Raw genomic sequence first — 11,865 nt, 5'->3', positions numbered from 1 at the left:
CCAAAAGACCTTTAGCTGAGTGAAAGCCGTCTAGGACAAATATCGAAAGAATGAGAATGGAAGAAAGCCAAGCAATATCTGCTCTCCATGCAAACAATGCACTGAGGCTTAAGATCCTGGAGTCCCTCCTTGTAGCATCTTAAGCAACGATTGCCATACACATGGTGCGGCGACTCTATCATCGATAAGGAGCAAATGCCTGACAAGAGTGCAAGTCAATTGTGCGAGAGCTCCTCTCACCCTATCACACACCTTTACCAAAACGCCATGACTTACCAGGGTGAAAGACGAGAGGAGCACGATTGCCAACATGCTCGGGCTGCCATCAGGCGGTAAGAGTCTGGGTCGGGGTTGGTCGCTTTCAAGTGCGCCTGACCAAGGCAGTAAATCCCGTCCCATGCAAGCTGCAAGTACTAGTATGTATGCCAAACTCACCCTTGGCCGGAAGCTGGTTCCGTATAAGTAGGATATGCGTTGTTCTTGTTGACGCGACTGTTCCGTCCAGCGCAGACTAAAGTCGCTGTACCAACCAATACGGGCCAAAGGGCAAATGATGCTGTTACGCGAAGTTAGCCAACGTTCGTCTCCCTTGCATCCGAGCCGCCAGGCCGGAGAGAAAGTGAGACAGAGTTGTTATATTGTATGGCTAGTGCTTGCCAGAAGGGGAACCATACCAGCCCGCCCTTTGCAGATGGCCGCCTGGATGCCCAGCCTGTTGCCCTCCGGACTTTGCGGAACAACGGCGAGCCTGGCTGCAGGAAGATGGCTACACTTTGCATGACCCGACAGACTTGGAAGCGTCGAAGCCGTGACGAAAGACTAGCAAAAGCAGAGCTGTCTCTTCCTTATACGAAGTGCAAGGGAAAGACGAGAGTTCCAGGGCCACCCACCCACGATCAGGGTAGTATATGGACGCAACGGAGCTAATGTGCCTGTACGCCCAAGTCCGCCGGAGAAGATACGCGTGACTTGGATGGATGTCGGCAGCATGTCGTATGCGGATGAACGATGTCCTTTTCCGCACCACCTCGACTCGTTGGGGTAGAGTTGTCTTTTTAGACTTGAAACAGTGTGTGAGTCTTGCATGATGGAGATGTAGAGTGTGAGGTCCGGCTTTGCTGGAGCCTGATAAAGGCACGAGCCGCCTGTTATTGCAGACACGGACGTGGGAAAGCCTTGGGCAGAGTGAGTCTGGCTGAACGAGCCACTGGACACGACAAGATTTGGCAATATCAGAGGATTGGGCGGGCGACGATCCGAGGACCTGGTACGACTCTGTTGCATACACCAAGCTGCGGGGAAAACAAGTGCCAAGGCAGACGACCTGATTCTCGCAATGGGCGTGTCAAGAGGGATATCGTGAAAGAAACGGTGTAGTAGGATGTTGTCGTGTTATGTATGGCGTGCTCTAGCTTCAACCATTCGTCCCCACGAGACTCACTCATCGAGAGACAATGTGGCTTGCGAGCTTGGCCCGATTTGTGAACTATCACCTGTACAATCCCATCCACCCGAATGACAAGCCGGCAGAAGAGAGGCAACCCTAGTCTTGGTGGCTTGAGGAGTATGATGATAAAAAAAGAAAGTCGGGTTGGACGCACTTTCAAAGCTCGCAACAATGATCGGGTTCCGAAGGCCGCACAAAGTAAGGTTAAGCCTATCGACCCACATGCGGCATGAACAGGCAGCTACTGAGTAGCGTACCTATTTGTTGTACAAATAATGGTGGGCTTGTGATAGACGTACTTACACAGGTGGTATTCAACAGAGGAGAGCGGCTCTCAGATGACAATATGTGTAAGAACGAGGAGACGCCTATGACAGGCGTTTGGCATGGGCCAGCTCTCTGATTTCATGATGAAAAGAGAGGTAAGATGGGCGAAAGGTACGAAGTTGTCGAGAAGAGCCACCTGGAGAAGTTCAAGCTTGCTTCGCGGGTTTTTGATACCTTTCCCGAGACTGCTGGGTAGAAGCGGTTGCTCGTTGAGCTGTCTTGAGTGTAGAATGGTTAGCAAAAAGCGACGTCTATGAAAACCGGGCTGACCGGCTGCAGCCATGCCCGACGCATGTCAAGACAGGCTCTAGACCATCTCACCAGCCCAGTCTCTTCAAACGCTAGCTATCTTGCTCAAGCCATGGCGTGACCGTCATATCAAAGTTCAACGACACGTTGCTTCATCAGGCACGAATCCAAGCGTCGACCCCTCTGCAAAAATCCGCCTAGCACGACGCTGATAATGTCCTCAGACTACATACCGTCAGTTACTACCCCACTGCTCCGGAGCGGGAGCTGTGCTCGAGATGATGACGCCGGCCCAAGGGACGACATGCGGTGCAGCCCATGTTATGTGCTTGTGCCCAGTGAGCTGGACGATTCCTACTGTAGAAAAGCTTTTTTTCCCCCTCCGAACAGCGGTGACGACAACGGCTGGCACTCGATGCCCAGGATGTTGAGGCAGGGAGGGGAGTGTAGGCCCTGGCTCCTGCAAGGTTTGTTGACCGGTTGACCAGGGTTGTTTGCAGGGGATGGAATTGGATGCTTCTTCATGCAGCCGGAACAGCGAGTGAAACATGTCGCAACCCGGTCAATGGAATGAAAATGGGAATCGACAGGTGAGACAGAACAACGGAGTTGAGGGGCTGGAGGTCCGTCGGACAAGTGGCCTTGAGAAACTGTCAAGCTGTCTAAAAGGATAGTCTCTAGATGGCCGCTTCTCCACCCCCATCAATGCGACGGCCGAGGTTCTCTGGGAAAGAGCAATTGGCGAGACAAGGGCGGTGTCTTTATAGACTCTCTGTACTTTGAACAGGTATGGGCGCTGGGACTTCCATCGATGCTGCTTTTCACTAGCTATTAGTATAAATCAAACTGAGACCTGACGGCAGAAGGAAGGATGACACCTCGATACGATCAGCAGCACGGACGGGCGTGATTCCTGAGCTTCCGGTGAGCTGCGGACCGAGAAGAGCGAAGACTGAGTCTCGGCATTGCGGTTGAGCCTCAAGGTTGACTCCTCGTACTGCATACAAGATTGTATGAACGATTCGTTGGTGGTGTAGCGAAATAGGTATTGGAACCTGGTAGAATTTTGAGCCTGGAGCATCTGTGTCATAGAATAAGGTACGGTAACAAATACGATATGGCGTGTCAGATACCCTGACGAGAGCGGCAGGAAGCCCTCGTGGTTGCGGATACCCTCAGTTCGCTTCCTGCCTTGCCCGGTTATGTTGCTGGGGAGGAAGTTGCTCCCCTTGGGAAGAGTTACTCCCGAAGCTGCTCTTGCTGCAGGCTAAAAGAAACGAGACGCATGCACGCTTTCCTTCCTCCTCCCCCTCCCCTTTCCCCATAGACGCACCTGCCTCCACTGCTCCGTTCCGTCGCTAACACCGCACCCGTATCGTTCCTGCCTGGTGGTACTAGGAGATCGGGACCGGGTGGTATGCAGTACGTGACAGGTACTCGGGTCGCAGCGCTGGCTTCGGCGTAATTCATGCTCATCCAGGTGTAGTCTTGACGTCGACGCCAGCCAGGGTGACTGACATGAGGTACCTGCCTACATTTATCTTCCTACTTACACTTGGGTACCACCTGCCTACCTTAAGGTAAGGTACCTTGCTGAGCGCTCTCGACTCTTGACATCTGATGTGTATGGCTGAGTTATGAAGCGGAGGCTTCGAGGCTCGGGCATCGAGTTGTTCACTTGAACCCAAATCCAATCGCCAACTACCAGTATGAGCTGCGCCGAGAGCGAATGAGTACGACCGAGTGTCTGGCTTCAATGGCCTTTTACGTACCTACGACTCTCGATATGGACGGCAAGTCGAGGAAACCCGGGATTTCCCAACACTTCTCGGGCATAGACAGACGAACAGCTCTGAGGTATTTCATCCCCTTACAGCACGTTAACGTACCTCGTGTGCCGGGAGCGAAAATTCTATCCTTGACCTCAGCCTGGACCAGGACCATGACCATGACCATGACCATGACCATGACCATGCATATGGCAAGGATTCATCGACGTCCGTGTTCCTGTTCTTATTATGACACGCGCGAAATGTCTGTACACACCAAAACGCCTCACTAGTGGTACTGACCACAGCTCCGAATGACTTGTATCAGAAGGCGTCGCTCGCGTTACACAACTCCAGCCTGTGGGACGCTTTCGGCATCGCCTACGACGGCTCTTGAACAGCTTCGATGGTGGACACATGCTGCCCCGGGGACATGGTAACATGGACACATGGAAGCATGGAGTCCTGAATCGCTGTTAGCTTTTGCGTGTGCGAGGAACCGGAGCTGCCGAAGGGCCATGTCGAAACACCGCCGGAGTGCATAGCAAGCTACTCGTATGAGTTGGCAGGGCCTCCGAGACCCATTGCAGCATCGGCGACCGCTCTTGCAGCTACGCAAGCCTCTTGCGGGCAAGAGGTAGGTATTTTCCGATTTGATTTTGTAATGATTTCTTTCTGTTGGCTCTCCTTTGTGGTTGATTGGGTGCTACCAACCGAGTTGCCGAGCACCTTGCCCTTTACCAGTTGGCAGACAATGGAGTTGCTCTCTCGAGTACGACGTACCAGGTGTTACCTACCTAGGTATTTACCCCGAAGGCGAGATGTTTTCGCTGAACCATGGCAATCAACCATGGATTTCATCATACTTGCTACTCGGACACAAGTGTTGTGTTTGGCTTGACCTCACCTGTCAAGGAAGCAGAAGAAGCTGCTTGGATTGGGAACCAGTTCGACCTCATGCCTTTAGCGCCAGGCCTGCTGGCCCATCAATGTTCGAAACAGTAGGCATTACTTGTGCCTTAGAACGTCCCGATCAACGCCCGACGAAATCAATCTTATCTGATTGGCCTTTCAACGCATCTGTCCATAGGGAACTTGCGCCGACAAGCAATCAACTGGGAAGAGGAAAAATGAGGAGCATCGAGTGATTGCAATTGCAAGACCGACGTCAGCCGGGTGATGTAGGTCAGCAATACTGCCTGCACGTACCTTGCCTACTACAGTCAATGTGACGCTTGGCGTCTGTCAACGTCAACATCAAGCTTTCCGTGCATGCATCATGGATCTCCCCTGCTCGGTTCACTGGCTTACTCAACTTGTCATCGCAGCGCAGCTTGGGCCAGTCACTGGTTGTTGCTCCGTGCGAGAGTATCGCTGGACAGCTACAGTACATGATATCGACTTCTCACAAGACACGCTGGAAGACAGCAAGCTGGAGACTCGAGTGCCCCGTGCACATGTAGCAATGAGATGGAGGCTGCTATCCGCGCCTTGGGCTAATTCACCGCGAATGGCTGCCAGCTGCATACATACATACTGGTCTCGCATTGGTATGCATGACGGGGCACCACCATAGGAGGTAGCTCCATGCAATGACTCCGATGCAGCGCTCGTGTATCGCCGGCAGGCGGTGAATAGGCTGCTACATTTTGAGCGCAGTCTGGAGCGCGCGCCTTTTCCGAACTGACGTCTTGCACTCGTCACGAATGCTTCTAGATGCTCGAGCTGGAGCCAGCTCACCCTTGGCCAACAGACGCAGTCCCCGCCTTGCGAGGAATCCAAGGGCTGCACGATGCCTTCACCGAGTGGCAGGCGGCAGCGCTAACGTGGTTTGCTAGCCTGCGTCGTCCGTCGGTCATCAAAGCGACAGCTCACTTCTTCTGACCCTCCAGTTGACAGATATGCGCAGACAGACAAAGGAGAAAGCAGAGGGCCGGCCATGACCAAAGCTCCACGCAGCCCTACCAGTGCACTCCGTATCGTATCCATGTAGTACATGTTCTCGGGCGACTCCCACGCCTGGTGGTGGTACAGCGTGTCCGGCAGGTTCTTGGAAGGCATGGAAAGCGGCGAGCCTGCAGGCATGCTCGATTGGCGTTGACACTCCCTTTCTTAGGGGCTACGACTCCGGAAGCCGGGGGACCTGCAGTAGGAGGAGCCGGCCGACTACTGTAGGGCCGAAGATAGCTCTCGAGTCCTGGTTCAGGGCGTGGCCGGAACCCGGTTGGTCTCTCACGCGGACCGGTCATATTCGATCAGAGACGGCGGCCGCGGACGGGCATCCGTATGGACCAGTCCCGCTACTGTGACTGATTGCATTACGACCATCTACAGTAATACCTTCGTACCGGCCGTACATACAGAGACGTGTATCAACATGATTGCGTCTGCCAGCGGTGGCCTGCGGTTGGCGGGCGAGCAAAAGCGGCACATCCCAGCGCGCACACCCGCCTGGTTTGGTACACACACAGACGAGTGGTGCTACTGGATCTTGAATGTGAGGCAAAGGCCAGGCCGCAGAGTGTCGCCTGCACCCTTGCCGCTCTTGTTGGATTCCCCACACGCGCGTGCAGATGCAGACTTCCGGGCGTTCACTTGCTGAAACCCGCCTACATGTACTACTGCTGCAACTAAGGTACGGACTATTACAGCACGAGTGCTTCGTACGCGTCTGTACGGATACATATTTTATGATGGCACGGGCTGGAAGCTGGGAGAGGCGGAGGGGATCAGAGAGAGGAGGTGAGGGGGTGGCCATCCATGCCCTGCTGGTGAGGAGCCTCTCATCATTAAGGCGGACCGCACTTCTCCTCCCCCTTACTGTAGGTGTTGAGGCCTACCTTACCTTACCTACAATCCTTTGCTTGATGTTGACATGTACACACAGGAATTCGCCTGTATGCCAAGTACCGCCGAGCCAACAGCTGGGTGTGCAATCGCGCCAACATGGGTTCCGTTTGCCGTCCTTGTCTGCCAGTGCCGGGGGCTTCTCGCCAGTCAGGGGTACTGCATCGACAACAGCCAGGTAGGTAGCCATCGAAGACAGGGTCTGTCCAATCGGCCGGGTCTCGAAAGCCCGCCAACCTAGTCTTTTCCAAAGGTCATTCCAGCAAAGAGAAACACCAAGCTTCCTCCCCCCCCCCCCCCCCCGCCTCCGCAATCTCACAGCGGTGTTGGGCTCGGGGCTCTTTGAATGGGGGAAATGGGCAAGAAGGGACCCAGTAGCTGTAAGGCAGCGAGAGAACGCACGCAAGGCGCAATTGCAGGCGCAAACTTGCAGCCAGTGGCGTTGATTGTGCGGCGATACATGAACGGGTTCGAGTCTCGACAACTCCATGCATCTGCACGTACTATCGGCAGGCAACTAGCCTACATGTATGCCGCGTTGCATGCTGGGCGGCGCCAATTACATGTGAGTCCATGTACGTGTGTGTTGCATCGAATACTAATGTACCTTACCGCTACTGATGTAGCTCCCACGATGGCATGAGGAGCCCGGGCAGATATTATAGGTACTTGGTGAGGCAGATATGCGGCGGCCGCAGGAAGACATGCACGTATGAGGACGACATGATGCCAATAGCCGCAGGCTCCTCGTCGAGTTACAGTAAGGTACTACTACATAGGTACGTAAGGTTGGAAGGCAATTGACCTGAACTACCTAGGTAGGTACCTACCTACCTATAGGTAGGTCCTACCTACATGTACTATGTATATGCATACGGCAATCGAAGGCCCAAAAATCATATCTTATTGCTCACATTGACGGACAAATCGCTGATGAGGCACCGGCAGCGTATCCTCTTGCGCCTCGATTAGCGGGTCGGGAGGCAGCATAGTACATATCGCCGGGGCCTCGTAAAAGCTGGGAACCGGGTGCCACACACACACGCACACCACACACACGCAGCTCGAGGCCTCCATAGGTACAGAGCAAGTGGCTGCTACCATTGTCATACAAGATCCATTCATCGGCATGTCCAGACCGCGACTCTGTAATCCAGCTGGATCCGATTACTCGCATACAGCACCTCGGATGCTGCCTGTACTGACACCGGGCCCGGCCTTGATTTACGGGGAAGATGCACACATACTAGGTAGGTAGGTAATAGATTGCGCGACACATGGAGCATCCTGGGTGCAACAGGCGGCACCACCATCTCTGGAGCACCAGCGCGAGCACATGCACAAACACGAGCACGAGCACGGGCAGGAACCTGTGATCCGTCGCCAGCCGCGGCCGTCGTTGCGTTCCCACGCTCCCTTGCTGAGGCTCGCCTGAGAAGCACGCGGATCGCGGGGCTTGTTCCGATCAGATCCCGATTCAAAGCGCTGGGGGGCGTGCTCGCATCGCTTGGAACTCGATCCATCATCTCAGCGTTGCCTTGTTCGCCTACCTGCCTGGCCATGGCTTCGGTAGATGAGGCTAGGTACAGCACGAGCATGGTACCTTAGTAGTAGGAGCTGTATGTACATGGCGTTGGTGTGGTTGGCCGGAGAGCAAGAGGAACGGTGCCGATGCCACGAATGCGTGCATGCGGCCGTTGGGAGCAGTGTCACCCGCTTCCACTGGTACGATGAGTATCATTACCGATTTCCCCAGCTCTCGTCGGGTTGTTGGCAAGACATACATGGAGTACATACGTACTCCGTTAATAGGGGGAACGTGGACAGGGACCATGTGATGCCGGCCCTACACCTTATCTCAACACAGAACTGCAGTGCTTATCCGCCGCCTGGGTACATGTAGTAGGTAGGTGTGGTCGACACAAGGTATGCGTTAGATGTGGTTGTCAACAATTGGAAACGTTCCCTGCTGGTATTTTGACATGCTTCAGCAAGGGTACTACTATTACCTCATCGTCGCTTGCTCGTCATGGCGGCAGTGACTGCGTTCGCCTGCAACGCGGCTGCAGGAATGAGCATCAAAACCGGCTCGGCTGGCGGCAGAAGCTCATACTAGCACCTACATGCTAAGGTACAGGTAAGGTAGGTAGGTAAGTAAGGTATTTACTGCTACAGGTACCATGTTTGAAGAGGTCTGGTAGCAGTAAGTGGGATGGGCAAAATGGCCACGCGGGCCTTTCCTCTGCCCTGCTTCTCTCCTCCCTCCTCAAGGTCTCCTCGTCACCGCTTCAACCTGAATGTTGCCCAACGTCGACCGGCAGACGTTATCTGATGGGCCTCCCGGGAGCAGAGCAGAATCGCTATACATGTAGGTACTCACGTGGACGAAGCGACAGCTGAGGGTAACACCGCATGGGACAGCAATTGCTGCAACTTTGCGCTGGCAAGTTGTTGTTGTTGTTTCGAGCCCCATCCCAAATGCTTGACGGCAACCGAGCTGCAATGTGCCATCTTCGAAGTTTGTTGTCTCTGCCTGCTGGCGGGGACGGTGAATGAGGGAGGGACCATGGAAGAGGGGACTTGGGTGACGGACAGACCATCTTGGCCATGGCCATGGAATTGATTGTTCCTGTACCGAGACATTACACGGTGCATGGAGGCTGGAGACGAGGTATGTCATACTAGTACAGTTCCCAATCGGACAAGGCGAGAGCAGTGAGCGGCAGACGGGACATGAGATACCAGCGCAGCGGGATGTTGTGGCATAGGTACGCATCGACGGTCTGGCGATCAGGACCTTTTAACAGAGGTGCATCTGCCAAGGCAGGCGACGGTTAGCAGCTGGAATGAGGTCGTAAGGCTAGCCACCAAGCTCCAGGCGCAGCTCCGAGCTTCCTCCCTCCCCCTCTTGTCTCCAGCCTCCAGTCCGGAGCAATTGCCCTCTCCTCACGCCACCGAAGCAGAAAGCAGTAGTACTACTACTATTACTATTAGTATCAGAGCAGCCACATCCCGGCTCCGACTCTTGGGGAAGTCGGGCGGGCGGGCGGACGAGCGAACCAGAGGGCGCAGCAAGGCGAGGCGGGTTGGCGGGCCATGGCAGCTTCTGCAGGCGGGACACACGGTTGGGGATGGTCGGGCAGGGCTGCCTCGGGCAAGGTGTGTTTGCTTGTCGACGGATGATTCGAGGACGACTGGCAGAGAAGCAGGATAGTACTTGGGTAGGTAGGTTGATGGGGGTCCCGGATCGAGGAGGAGGGGACTAGACTCGTCGATTTTAATCAATTGCAATCAAAATCCGTGGATCAGAGCTCCCGCCATTGCCCCCCCCGTCACCCGTCACCGTCACCGTCGCCGTCGCCCGTCACACGCCTCCGCCCTGTTTTGATGGAGTGTTAGTAAGGTATGTAGTATGTGTATCTATATATGTATATGCCATATATGTGATGCAGGATGTATCGAATGGCCCAGTGGTGATGGTGTCTTATGTGGCAGCTTGATAGACGGACGCGTTGCTGATGCTGAGATCTGACGAGAGCCTACATACATGTACATGTACAGACCGACTGGTTGGACATGCCCAATTTGCTACTACCTAGTAGGTATTATATGGACCGATTTGATTGACTGACTGACTGATTGATTGATTGATTACTGCAGCTTTTAGGTAGGATGCCAAACTGTACGGAATACGGCTAGCCACGAGTTGAACTATTAATATCTTCCCGTACGGTAGAGGGACCTTGGACTTCCAATAAGCAGCCCAGTAGCTCCAAGCCTCGTTTATGCTCTCCAGTGGTCTTTTTGGTGTTGTGGTGGCCTCTAGTAGGTAGTAGTAGTAGTCGACTTGACCTGGTCCCGTCCCTCCGGAACCCGATTTGACTTGGAAGCTAAATCTCGAGATGTGGCGCCAATCACCGCAAACAGGGAGACTGTTTTGACTGTAGGTAAGGTATTACTAGTGTACCTTGTACCGAATGGGCGATGAGAATCACGCCAGGCCGTCTTCACTCGCTCACTTTTTCCAATTATCCATTTCTCCATTCAAATCATTCCTCTATCAGTTTTCCCTCTTGTCTCAACATTCCCCCCTCTTCTCCTCTGTGGCCATGCCCTGCTTTCCCCCCCCCTCTGTTGCGAGTGGCTTGTTTTCGCCACTTTGGAGCTTTTACGGAGTACTAGATCCATGGATCCCCCTTCTGACCACAGGCATTGGAAGGCTTGAGAGTCAGCTGGTGTTGCTGCGGCGGCTACTACATGTATGTACCTTACGCCTACCAACCTCACCTAAAGTACCCGACACGACACGTAGGGCCGTTAAAATCATGGAGATTGATTGTCAACTGTTGGTACCGCCCAACCTACCTACCTACCCAACCTCTTGACCCTTTTTGCCTTCTATGGATGCTATTTGCCTTAGTACCTACCTAATGATGCCGGGACGCACAGCGCTATAGTACCTTATGGAGGTCCCAACCAAAGTAATACCTGCACGCACAAGGGCAACTGCACTGCGACTGCACTGCATGCGGGCTGGGCCTCTGCAGCACCTGGAGCGTTGCAACTACAGGGACCCCCTCCCCACTGAAGCCGCTGAGTTGCACCCTCCCCTCCCACCCATCCATCTTGGGTTCCACCAGCCCACTCCCCGCTCTGTATGTACAGTAGTACCTAGGTTAGTTAGTAGTGCTTGTTGAGGGACCCCCCCTGGCTGGCAGCTGGCAGCTGGCAGCTGGACACCACACAGGGTATCATTACATGGCAGTTGACCTCTGGTCTGTGGCCTCCGTCAACATGTTTGGAGATCAGTTTTTGGAAGATGCTAGGAAAGTCGCACTGGTAGCAAATGAAGTAAGGGGCTTTGATCTTGTATAAAAGCGGACTGTATCGTAGGTACCTACTTCCTTCTCATAAGTCCTTGGGGCCTGGGGGCTGCGGGTGCTGTTGCAGGGCAAAAAATAAGGTACCTGACTTGGACACATCAATGTACATGTATCGAGCATCGACCGCGGCCACCACCGAAAGAGACAGGCCGGCTCCACCGCCACACACCCCCCCAAAAACAAGCCCAGCGACTCGATCGAAATGGACCTGAAGACGAATTGGATCCAAGTCGAGTCCGGCTCAATCCACACTCGTGCATCGGCCAGTAGCAGCAAGGGACCAAGCCCAAGTGAGAGAGGTCGTCACTGGACGGCACAGCAGTTGTATGTACTTCCATCTCCG

The sequence above is a fragment of the Trichoderma reesei genome, assembly GCF_000167675.1.
Source record: "Trichoderma reesei QM6a unplaced genomic scaffold TRIREscaffold_20, whole genome shotgun sequence".
Classification (NCBI taxonomy): domain Eukaryota; kingdom Fungi; phylum Ascomycota; class Sordariomycetes; order Hypocreales; family Hypocreaceae; genus Trichoderma; species Trichoderma reesei.
Note: the sequence above shows the minus strand (reverse complement) of the source record.